The sequence below is a fragment of the Macaca fascicularis genome, chromosome 6 (assembly GCF_037993035.2).
Source record: "Macaca fascicularis isolate 582-1 chromosome 6, T2T-MFA8v1.1".
Taxonomy (NCBI): domain Eukaryota; kingdom Metazoa; phylum Chordata; class Mammalia; order Primates; family Cercopithecidae; genus Macaca; species Macaca fascicularis.
Window position 1 is genome coordinate 43187322 of NC_088380.1, and position 13028 is coordinate 43200349.

Here is a 13028-nt window from a genome sequence, read left to right on the forward strand (position 1 = left end):
TTCAATATACACATACAGCCTACATAACAAAAAAGTCAGCTTTAAGGTTTTTATTGAATTTATTTGGACAAATCCATACTGTATCCAATTGTGTACTGCATTCTTGCTTAATAGTATTAACCGTAAAGGAGGTCAGGTTTATAGGGTTTGGTTTACCTATTAAACCATCATTGACTATGGAAATACTTACTAAGCAATATAGAGACAGACAATATTCTTTATCTTTCCCCGTATATCTTTTAAGACAGTCACTCAAGTTTTAGATGAGTGTGATACAACATTAGAGAAAGAAAGAGACAAAGGCTTTATTCATGTGTGATAGTAAAAATAAGGATATAAGTCTTAGATATACAGAAGATAAATGGATATTTAAAACATAGTTATATATGCTTTTATAGCAAAATATTCATGTGCTAAGTATTTCTGGATCTTAAAATACAAAATCCACTTATTAGTTAAAAGTGTAAGATTGAAAAGACAAGGATAATATTGTTTTGAGAGATAAGTAAAGAAAAAAATGGAAAGCATGTCTTTGTTGTTCTTCCTCCATTCTAAATTGCTAACTATCCAACAGAAACCCCTAGGTCATAGTTTACGTTTCTATTCTCATTAAAGCAAATAGAACACTGGAAAAAGAAAAAAAAAGACATATTAACCAAAAGCTGCAATCACCTTTCAGTTGCCCCATCATAAAAAATATGGTTTGAGTCAATATTTCTATGACATAAAATTTAAAATCTGGAAGCCAATCCACTAGATTTCTTCATGTTTGCACAAATCTAATTTCTATTTCTGGTTTACTAATTTGGTAGTTTCTAAAAGTGCTGGAAATGAAATTGTGTCTAGACTGATTTGGGGAGTATGTCCTATTTCAAATATTTAGTTTGAAGATCATTCTCACTTTTTTGCCTTACTCTTTCAGCGTCAATTGGTACTGACTTCTGTGGGTACAAGCTGCTGACTTATTTGTCAGGCAGCTGGAGGCAAACGTCACTGACAAGATTCAGTTATGTTCTCCTCTGCCAAAAGTCCCTGTCAGCTACATAAAGATGGGAGGTTTTCTTTACACTGTCAGGTGATTGCAGACCCTGTTTTTTCAAATATCAGATGTCGACAATGGCAGCATCAGCTCCTAGGAGCCAGCTCTGAATCTTTGGGCAATTTACAGAGTAATTGATTTATACATCTCTTTCGTCAGAGCTTCTTTTGTAGATGTTGTAAACCTTCACTTCCTGGCATATCTCAGCTCTCTGGGTGACCCTGCCTATGTTGACCCTTGTGCTTATGGTGGTGATGAAGGCCTGGAGGAGCAGGATGAGTAGGAGCATCTGGTGCTCCTGGTTGCTGATTCTCTGAAAGCTCACTGCTGCCAAGGTGCTGATGTCCCTGATTGTGATGATGCTCATGATGGTAATGGGGCTGTGGAGCTTCAACTGTTTCATCCACAGTAGCCAAAGATACACTTTTACAAAAGTCTTCATCTTTGAGAGTCTGGAACAAATTTATAAATCACTTATTAGCAAGTTTATAGATATAGGAATAATGCATGAAAAATGATTTGTAGAGCTAATGTATGTGAAATTCTAAGTAGTTAATTAGAATCAAGCTCGCTTTTTATTATAGTAATGAGAAAGAGTCTGATGTTAGTCTCAACACCTAGACATTTTATTAAAGGCTTAAAAAGAAAGCCAAACCACTGTACTTATATTTGCAGAAGCAAATGAAGTAAACTGGCAAAAGGAACTTAGATTGCAGGAAAATCAATTTAATATCAAATCCTAAATTCAGTTGACCTGGGCCGAGCATGGTGGCTCATGCCTGTAATCCCAGCACTTTGGGAGGCCAAGGCGAGCAGATTGCTTGGGCTCGGGAGTCGGAGACCAGCCGGGGCAACATGGCGAGACCGCGTCTCTGCAAAATATACAAAAATTAGCTGGGCGTGGAGGCATATGCCTGTAGTCCCAGCTACTTGGGAGGCTGAGGTGGGAGGATTGTTTGAGCCCACAAGGTGGAGGTTGCAGTGAGCTCAGATGGTGCCACTGCACTCCAGCCTGGGTGACAGAGTCAGACCCTATCTCAAAAAAACAAAAAAAATAAGAAAATCAGTTGAACTCTATGGAAACTTCTGCACCTGTGTCAACAGTGCATCTCATCTAATACTATATGATACTGTAATCTAATATTAATTTATCTCTGATAATTCAAAAATGCTAATAAACTCTGCTCAAATGTGTTAGTTTTTCATACTTCATCCTATGCCAGGAAACGTTCTGAACTTCACCAAAGCTTTTCTAATGTCTCCCTACCATAAGGCTGTCAGCTGAAAATAGCAAATTACTGCCTGACACCCACTGACCGTAATATCCTTTCTGCATGATCCTAGTTCTTTAATTTACTGGAAGTCTTTATTGTTTTGTGGTACCTACCAATCAGAGAATCAAAACCTATAGATACAGAAATGTAACATTAAATCTCAATCTAAGACTAATTTGTAAATAAAACTGCAAAATCAACTTAGAAACCCAAAGACTCACTAAGTGATATGCTTTTGATGTTTTGAAGGTTTTAAAAGGTTATAAATTTAATTAAATTTTAGCATACAACTACTAAGTGGCACTTTATTTGGTTATTTCTGAATTACTTCTACATTAGAAGCTAATAGTGTTTGCTTCCAAAGTTATAAACAATTTGATATATGTTTAAAATATATTGTATAATGTTCAAAGTGTTCAAGGTTTAAACAAACACAAATACCCATAGTAGTAGTCTAATTTCTTTCGTTTATTTGCTTATTTATTTAGAGACAGATTCTGGCTTTTTCGCCAGGCTAGAGTGCAGTGGCACTACCTCGGCTCACTGCAACCTCCGCCTCCCAGGTTCAAGTGATTCTCCTGCCTCAGCCTCCCAAGCAGCTGGGATTACAGATATGTGCTGCCAGGCCCAGCTAATTTTTGTATTTTTAGAAGAGATCGCGTTTCACCATGTTGGCCAGGATGGTCTCGATCTCTTGATCTCGTGATTCATCCACCTCGGCCTCCCAAAGTGCTGGGATTACAGGCATGGGCCACCGCACCTTGCCAGTAGTCTAATTTCAGAAATGAATTACTATATTTTACTGATTCTGTGATGCTTATTTCTTTAGATTTTAATATCTCTAAAATTAGAATGTACCACACTGTTGGTGGTGTTTTCTCACCGTATCCTACTTTAATTAATTTAGCAGCATTTTTTTTCCTAAATAGTACATAAGATAATATGTCATATAATCAGTGGTATCTAGGAGACAATGAAATAGAAAAACTCCAATTTGATTTGGTATATCAGATAATAATAGTGTCTCATCTGTAATTCGTATTTACAGATGATCCACACATTTTAAGCATATTTTGGTAACTTGTACTGACTTTTTCAATATAACTGGGCATATTTATAACTATCAAGCATTTGCACAAATGAGAAATACAGAAATAATCCCAAAATACGAGGAATCATTATAGTTAGTATTTAATAAAAGCTTAGTACAGGTTGAGTTAGTACTTTTCTGTCATTACTCTTAGTATTTCTTCCATTACCTCAGTCTCCTCATCTTTAAAAGTAGTAAAATAACCCTCAAAAGATCATTATAAAGGTTAAAATGTGAAAATTACATAACTAGAGTAAGTAACTTGTTGTACTCCTTAACAACTTAATTAATTAATTAATTAAATTTGTTAAAAATTTGAGGCAGCTTTCTTTAGAGCTGGGGAAAATCTGAAGGAAATACAACCTACAAATAAAATTGAGAATTGTTTTTAAACCTAAGTTCAAATTTTCCCAATCTGACCTATCAATGGAACATTGTTTAGAATTATTTTCCTTTTTGTTATGAAGGAAAACAAGTCTAGTTAATACAAATTAAATTCTTTGAGTGCCTTTTATATTTAAAAAAGATTTAAATATAGTTCTCATAACAAGGAAGAAATATTTTCGTGGTTGTTAGGAAATAAATATCAGTAATGAGTAGAAAACTTATTCCATTCTGAAGTAAACTCAAACTGCAGATGGGCAGACAGTGGAAGGGCTTCAGGAAAAATGTGATAGTCTTGCATCTTCAATAAATTAAGTAGTTTCTGGCCCCAGTTCCATGCCAAGTAATGCTGTGGGTAAGCTTTGCTACTGCTACGTTCTTGTGCTAACAAGTTCAGGATACTACAATAATGTTGCTTTTTTGTGTTGACTAAATTCTTTGAGTGCTTATGCTCATGCAACATCATTTGGTGGTAACTGAAATACAATACATTGACTTTTAATTTCTAAAGCCCTTCTAGATAAAGGCATCAACATCGATCTTCAAAAGATATTTTAAAGTAGAGGTTAGGCCGGGCGCGGTGGCTCACGCCTGTAATCCCAGCACTTTGGGAGGCCCAGGCGGGCGTATCACAAGGTCTGGAGATCAAGACCATCCTGGCTAACAGGGTGAAACCCCGTCTCTACTAAAAATACAAAAAATTAGCCGAGTATAGTGGCAGGCACCTGTAGTCCCAGCTACTCGGGAGACTGAGGCAGGAGAGTTGGCGTGAACCCAGGAGGCGGAGCTTGCAGTGAGGCGAGATCACGCCACTGCACTCCAGCCTGGACGACAGAGCGAGACTCCCTCTCAAAAATAATAATAATAATAAATAAATAAAGTAAAGGTTAGATGACAGGATATGTGTTTAATTATAAAAATTATTGTTATTTATTTTAGTACGCCTGCAAAAGCATTGAGTTATCTAAATAAGTTAGTGTTTCATGATAATCTCTTAAAAGATTTCCTCTTTTCTCCCCAGAAAAATAATTCAGAAAAATACCGTGAGAGAGCAGTTTCCACATTTCTTTTCACAGTAAACAATCTTAATGGCTTCTTCTACATACGGCAAAGTTAGGAAGGAAAAAGGCAAACCAAGATGATATACAAGAAGGCCACATCTAAGAAAAAGGACAAATACAATGTCATTATAATATTTTCTGTATCATGATCTTACTCAAATACAGTCTGGGATAGGCGTTATAGGTTTAATGGTTATAACTAAGACCCTTTCACCCCTTTACTAAATTTCTTCGGGTGAGAGCTACAAATGAGCTCTCAGTCACTGCACACCAGGTCAGGTCGTAGCAACACTACATGCTAGTATTTTGAAGTTATAGATATGTCACTATATAATATCAAAAATGTCATCATTGTGACTTGGTCAAATACAATTTTGTGATTAACTTACAAATTCTACCAGTGCCCAAACCACTAACTTATAAATTAGGCTCTGAAAATCACTTGAGCTTGTCATAACTGCTAAGGCAGCACAAATTTGACACAACAAGAAATCATCACATAACAAAAAGATCTCCAAGCCTTGGCCAGTAGCCCATTTATTTAAAAATGTGTCTAATGCAATGAAAATTTCAGCACAATGAAAGTATTAGAACATGTGGCATTGTCAGAAATGGTGGGGTTAAAATGTTCTTCTTGCCCACATTTTACCTAGTATATATGGTTTTATGTGACTATCAAAAGATTATACTTTTAGGTTATCCTGAAAATTAGAAGTTTAAAGGCCTAAAAGAATGAAATGTGAATTTTTTAAAATTTAGTATGAGACCAAGTAGGGCTCACCAGACTCCGGAGAGTCAAAGAAAACAAAGCACCAACTAAGAATGTTTATAATGGCATAATGCATGAATTGAGATTCCCTCAAAATATAAATGTTTTATTTGTTCATAGAATCAAAAGTAGATTTGTGCAGATCATGCTTAAGTGATAACTCACTTTACAGTTCAGAAATTCAGGCATGTAGCCTTAAAATTATTTAGATTAAAATTAATTAGAAGATACAGTTATTAATTTGCAAAAGAATTAGGTTAGAATTGTACAGGATGTACAAATTGGTCATTCTTTTTATTTAACCAAAATGCCAATTTACAGGGATAATCAATTTTCTGTATTTTCCTCCTGGAATGGTGAAATCTTTTACATGCCTTACTTTTTAAAAAGTCATTTCAAAAAAAAATAAATGTGAATAAACAGTTTATAAACTATTTGACAATAAACAAAAGCAAATATATTATTTTAAATCACTTACTATTAAATACAAAACAAGAAGAAATCAAGTGAAGAGATTAGTGGAAAAATCTAGAGGAGTGGTCACTGGGAAGTAATTTGAGATAATAATTATGGATAGGAGATAAATATACTCAAGATTAAGAAACCATAGAATTTGATTATTGACCCGAGGTGGGAAGTGTGATGGAAGGAATCAGTAATACATTCCTGTCACACAGTTTTCTGAAGGGGTAGATGGCAGCAAGCTTGCCATACGTGATGGTTTTTGTGACGTCCTGCAAAATGGTGGATGATGACTGGGAGTGCAGGGTCTGAAAATTATAGGATTATATGCCCTAGTGGTTGGCTGCATCTGCCTCCAATAGGTTGTATATAAAAATCACACAAAGGTGAAAGTATAAGCATGTTTTAGGAGAAGATAATCAATACAGATTTGAATAATTGAATTTAAGATGTTTGTGAATGTATCTATGAAGTAGATATACTGGTCTGGAGTTCAGTCATTGTGTTTCACCTTTGTGTGTATATATATGGGATCATCCTACTATATGTTGTAATTGTAATCAAGGGATAGATGAGATTGCTCAGGTAAAATGTGCAGAGTGTCAACAGAAGGAAACCTATACAGCCCTGAATAACACAAACACATACAGAATAAACCAAGGAAGAATGTGGGAGGAAGAAAATAAGGAGGTGGAAGCGGAGGAAGTGTGGAGAAGGAGAAAGAAGAAGAGGGATGTGGGGAAAACCAGCAGCGTATAGTGTCATAGAAATTTTTTAAAATGAGAGTATTTCAAAAATAAGGAGTTATTTTTACTTCTAAATGCTAAAGAGAAATTATATGAGATGAAGACTGAAATATGGCATTGTATTTAACAGTAAAGAAGATTATTATGTGTGATGGGAAGTAAATAAATAGATACGAAACAGTCATTTTTAAATTTGGGATGTGTTTGTCTGTATGTACGAACCTGTCATATATGAGGAAGTCATCTTTGCTTCCATTTAAAAGAGTCCAGACATCTGTTTGGTTTTCTTCTTGTTGATATACAGGAATATGCTCTGAAACCTTATTCTTAAGATGTGTGTATTTTAATCGAGAAGAGATTCCTTGATGATTAACAACAATATAAGAAATATTAGAATATCCTTCTTTCTCCAGTTTTACTCGCAGTTCTTCCAATCTAAAATATTTGGGAAGAAACACATAAAATGAATAATCTCATTTGATTTGATTGGTGGTTTTTCCCTCTTCCTTAATTTTCTATGTGAAACTCTCCTTCTTATTTTTAACTAATCCATACTGCACCTATTTATATTATTGTGAAAGATTTTAAAACTTTAATTTTTAGAATTACTTAAAACTTGTGCTTAATTAAAACCTTATGCTTACACAAACATTGGCTCATTTAGTTCTCAAATTAGCACAATGAAGTGTATATATTTTAAATGTATCTTATAGGTAGAATGGATTCAACCAACCACAGATAAAAAATATTTGGAAAAAAAAAGATGGCTGCATCTATAGTAGTGAACATGTAGACTTTTTAAAATGTCATTCATTATTCACTAAACAATACAGTATAAAAATTACTTACATAGCATTTACATTCTGTTAGGTATTATAAGTAATCTAGAGATGATTAAAGCATGTGAAAATATGTGCATAGTTTATATATGCCATTTTATATAAGGGATTTGAGCTCCATGGATTTTGGTGTGTGAGGGGGATCCTGGAACCAATCCTGCACAGATACCATTGGATGACTGTAAGGAGAATTCCACCCAATCAATATCTGGTGAATAACTCAACAAATGTATTTGATATTTATTTGTTAAATAACCCAAAACCTTTGATAGCAAGCCTAGTGTTCTTTCTACTCTGACAAAAGTCTTCTCTGCTTCTTGTATTGAAGTAACTGTTCTATTTGCAGAAGTACATTTTAGAACATTTTCATTACACAAGTAATACATATTTAGTAGGAAGTTATAAAATATAGGTCCACAAAAAGAAGAAAAAATTTCCATAACCCTAGGAAACCCACTGTAAACATTTTGGTGTGTATCATCCTAGTTTCTCTCTTCTAATATGTTCTGTGCAAACACATAGTTTTTCCAAAAGTGTGACTTAAGTTATTGTTTACACTTTTATGTCTATATGCATGTGTGTATCTAATAACCCTCCCCTTAAGGTATTTTAAGCCACAGAAAGACTGTCTTACTTAGATGCCTGCAGTATGCACAGGTATCAGCTGGCTTGAAGAAGAGCGACCACAGTCACTGAACCATTGGAGTCTAGCATTGGATCTTGATCTCTTATGCTCCAGGCTGGGGGTTGCTTACAGAAGGAGCTTTGGTCCTGGCTCTCTGTTCCTCCCGATGGAAGGAGACAGAGAGCCAGGGCAAGCCCCAGACTTCTCCACATTGCTGGGGCTGTCCTGTAAAAGAGAAAACCTGTCACTCTTCTTCATAGTTAACTTCACAGTCCTAACTATGAATTTCTATAAATCCTGCAGACATAATTCCACTCCCTAAAAATACCTAGCCCATGAATTCTGTCTCCAGAAAGTTATGCTCAGACTGTGGCTTATAGAAATAAGTCTGTAACTTATATAACATTCTGCAAACACAACCTGACTTTTGTTTGAGACACACCAAGTTCTGACTGTTCTTTCTATCCTCCAAGAAGAAAGGGATAGGCCGGCCGCGGTGGCTCGCGCCTGTAATCCCAGCACTTTGGGAGAACGAGGCGGGCGGATCATGAGGTCAGCGGATCGAGACCTTCTTGACTAACATGGTGAAACTCTACTAAAAATAAAAAAATAAAAAAATAAAAAAATAAATTGGCCGGGCGTGGTGGCAGACGCCTGTAATCCCAGCTACTCAGAGGCTGAGGCAGGAGAACGGTGTGACCCCGGAAGGCGGAGCTTGTAGTGAGCCGAGATCGTGCTACTGCACTACAGCCTGGGCAACAGAGCAGTCTCAAAAAAAAAAAAAAAAAAGAAAGAAAGAAAGAAAAAAGAAAAGAAGAAAAAAGGGATAAATAGAGAATTCTGCACAGAAATGAAAAGAGCCAGCAAAAAAAGAGAACCAAGGAAGAAAGGTGATGGCAGAGAAGACAGTATACCAACATGAATGTGGCTCATGTCGGGCCCTTAGCTCTTCAAGTTCAAACATTCTATATTTATAAATCTCTTGGGCATGGCTCCCTTTTGTTTCTCTTATTCCTTGAAGTCTGGCTCTATGTATCTAACCAAGTAGAAATATCGCACATCACCGCCCCCTCTACCATATAAGACTCACTGAAATCCACACTCAATTAGCCTATTTATTGGAAAGTTCCTATGACTAGAAAATTCCTATGACTAGACAGCACTTTCTTTGGTAAAAAGATGCTTCCTCTGAGCAACGAAGTTAAAATGTTTTTAAATACCTGACTAGAAATATCCTGAAAACTAGGGCTAGCTCTCTAAACAGAGAGGTTCAAAAACAGGTGAACTGTAGACAGGTAATAAGAAAAAGGAACACATTCAGCAGAGAGGAGCAAAGAAAAATCCTCACAAGTAATTCAGGCTCATTTTGATGTAAGAGTCTGTGGGGAGAGATCAGGACACAATTTGAAAACTGGGAAGGCAATACATTTTCAAGCACTGATTTGAGATTTTTAAAAGCAGATGCATTTCTTTGGAGGTGGGGAGCTAATGGTAAATTACTTAGAGTGAGCCCAGAATTAAGAGGAGAATAGAAAAGCTAAAATCAGATTGATCTGGGCTTTAATGCACTGGAAGAATTTTTAACCCTGATTGTCTTTCACATTATTTAACACATCGAAACTCCTACCTGTATATGATATCTTGATAAGAACTTGACTAAAGGAAGAGAAAAAAACTAGACAGAGAGAGTGAGGTGAGAGGGAGATAGAGAGAGAGGACAAATTAACTTACTTATTTAAGGCCACCCCAACTACTTATTCTAACATTTAAAATATTCTAATATTTTAAGAAGAAGAAGATATATTTGGACTATTTCTAGAAAATTCCTCTAGAATGGTATTTACAATGATAATAGAATTATCCTTATTATAGCTAACGTTTATTTAACTTTTATACAACTATATTCAGGTGGCTCTAAGCACTTTTATATATCATGTCAGTGAATCCTTAAAACAATTATGTGACCATTATCCCCTTTTGCAGTTGAAAAAAACCATGGCTAAGACTTTAGGTAGCTTGTCTACGATCACACAGAGAGTAAGTCAGTCACAAGAGAGACTGGATTAAAACTAGTTCCATCAAATCCAAAGCATGACATCTTAGCTACTGCAATATATTGAGAGTTTTTAGACAGATCACCTTGTAATAACTATAGCCGCCAACTATTTTTGTTCACGCACTAAGATGCCAAAGAGAACATAAAAATAATTCAAGCTGTTTTATTTCTTAATAGAATGGCTAGGGTTTCTCTGTTTCCTAGACTACAAATTCAGTAGTTATAGAACCTTGACAAAAATTCAGCATTTGATTTTTTCACTTTGCCACAGAGCACATATTTCCTTTTTTTTTTTTTTTTTTTTTTTTTTTTTTTGAGACAGAGCCTTGCTCTGTCGCCCAGGCTGGAGTGCAATAGTGCAATCTCAGCTCACCGCAACCTTCACCTCCCTGGTTCAAGCAGTTCTCCTACCTCAGTCTCCCAAGTAGCTGGGATTACAGGCGCCCACCACTACGCCCAGCTAATTTTTGTATTTTTGGTAGAGACGGGCCAGGCTGGTCTCAAACTCCAGACCTCGTGATCCGCCTGCCTCGGCCTCCCAAACTGCTGGAATTACAGGTGTGAGCCACTGTGCCCAGCCCAGAGCATGTATTTCAAGTAGCTGAATGGTGAATACAAATGAAAAGACTATTTCACTCATTTCCTTCATTTAGGTTTTTGATGAAAAAATAACCCATTGGCAGAGAGTTGTAGCTTAGAGTTCACACTTATGGATTTCTTCTGTCATTAGAATCAACAGGCTGCTCGATTTTGCTTTCTTAAAATTATTTCTTACACAATAAACCTTTAATAATTATAGTTGTCAGCTATACAAAAATAGTGAAGATAAATAACACAATTGGATTTTCTGGAAGCTAATCCAGTAAGAATTGAAAAAGTAGTTGTAAATTTCACTAACGTCACCACTTTTCAATTGCAGAACTTAGATTTGATGGCCACATACAGGCCTACATTTATTTTAAATTCCTCATTAAAAAGCAGGAAATGCACAAACTTTCTCTGTCCTCCACCTCTGAACTTTAGGCCAGCATCTGAAAGCCCCTAATTCACCTGAATGCTCTCATTCACCATTTAAAATACAAAATTTTGCATTTAATCATAGACCACCTAATTGTGACATAGGTTTGAGCTTCTTTAACGGTGATCACTTTTGCACTGTGGACTGAACCTGCTGTACCCCACTCCACCACCACCTTTTTTTCTGAAACTGCTCACAATATCCCTGGACATTTCTACGACACTAGAATGAGCATATTTCAGTGTCTGCTCTTCCAATCCAAATGGCTGGGTTTTTTCCCTATTTGTTCTTACTCTGCCTTTCAGTGGAAAATATTTAAATTTGAACATATAATACTGCCTACATAACATCACAACAGATTATAGAATAAAACGTTTGGATTTTTCCAGCTTCCTCTGCTCTCAGCTGTGCAGAAGACAGGGCAGAAATCAAGAACTGTCAAATGTGCCCACTGGGAACTTCACCTACCACACCCAAGTTCAGACTCTTATCCTTTTTCTCTTTTATTTTTTTTTATTTCCTCTACCCACCTGTTTTCTAAATCTATTCTATGGGAAAAAAACATTTTATCAGACTCAAAAAATATTTACCAAACTCTAAAAGAATAAAGTGTCAGAAAACACGAAGTTCCTACTTACACAACCCCTTCCAACGAGCCTGCTTCCTTGCTCTTTGCTTTACTCTGGCAGCTCCACAAAGCCACAGCCGCATATTCTGATATTTATAGTCCTGTTGTTTACCTCACCCCTCAGCTATAGTCCAAAGTTCAATGTTCATTCTTGCAGTGACCTTGCAACCAGAGCAAACCCCTGAACTGATTGTTACCAACTTAAAAGAAAGTAGCAAGTCCTGCCATGCATAATATAGGGAAAACATTTTGACAATTACTTATTTATTCCCTATCCTTTTCAGTCACCCCAGTATCTAGGATTTAATGGTACAGTCGGGGGCGGGAGGAAGGGCTAAGGGTAAACAAGGCCTCCAAGTCTCGTTCTTCCCCAAACTGTAATAGGGAAAAACATTTGCTGAGCCAGCGAATTATGTTGCTGCTTTAAAAAAAAAGAAAAAGAAAAAGAAAATGGTTTTTTTTTTCCTTTTGTTTTGCTTCCTTTTGCAGTGATGAGGTGCTAGCTTAGCCCACACTGTGTGACCTTTGTTAGAAAAGTCACCTGCTGTTACAAGTTACTCTGGTCTCCTGTTGTTACAGACTTACCTCGATTGTGTTCTACATGTATAATTTGAATTCATATGGGATTTCACAGGACCCCTACTCCTTTCTTTATAATTTAAGGAAATAGAAAAATAGACTTCCTATCTGAGGGATATCAGGCCTCATTTTTATTGTCACGGAAGTCATACTTCCTAGAAGACCTATGCATCCCACAGGATTTTTTGAGAATTGAATATAAAATCTTTACAAATGTAAGTACCATAAAAATAAAAATTAATGGTAGTAGTTGGGCATGGAAAAAGTGTGGAAATTTCAAGGTGTACAAATGAAATAGATAATTCCTACTATTTCAGAAGGGGGTAAATTCTTTCCGGTAACGCTTGTAAGTTGGCATGCTCACTGTAGGTGAGGTAAGGAGCAGTGTCAAATGATGTCATTCCTAGATAGCAATGGTTTTCGAGTAAGCCTTGCTTTTGTCATCAATTAATTTTTTT

General features: G+C 36.1%; 1 non-coding gene across 2 annotated transcripts; it reads right to left on the reverse strand.

The window, feature by feature from the left end:
• Positions 1-35: 35 nt before the first annotated feature.
• SELENOP (selenoprotein P) lies at positions 36-12058 on the reverse strand. 2 transcript variants are annotated; one of them, XR_006698694.2, is made up of 5 exons: positions 12002-12058; positions 8299-8514; positions 7048-7260; positions 4830-4947; positions 36-1491 (listed from the first exon to the last, which is right to left on the reverse strand). It is a non-coding gene; the product is annotated as a selenoprotein P (transcript). The 2 variants fall into 2 exon arrangements; XR_006698695.3 differs by having other exon boundaries at positions 805-1491.
• Positions 12059-13028: the final 970 nt, after the last annotated feature.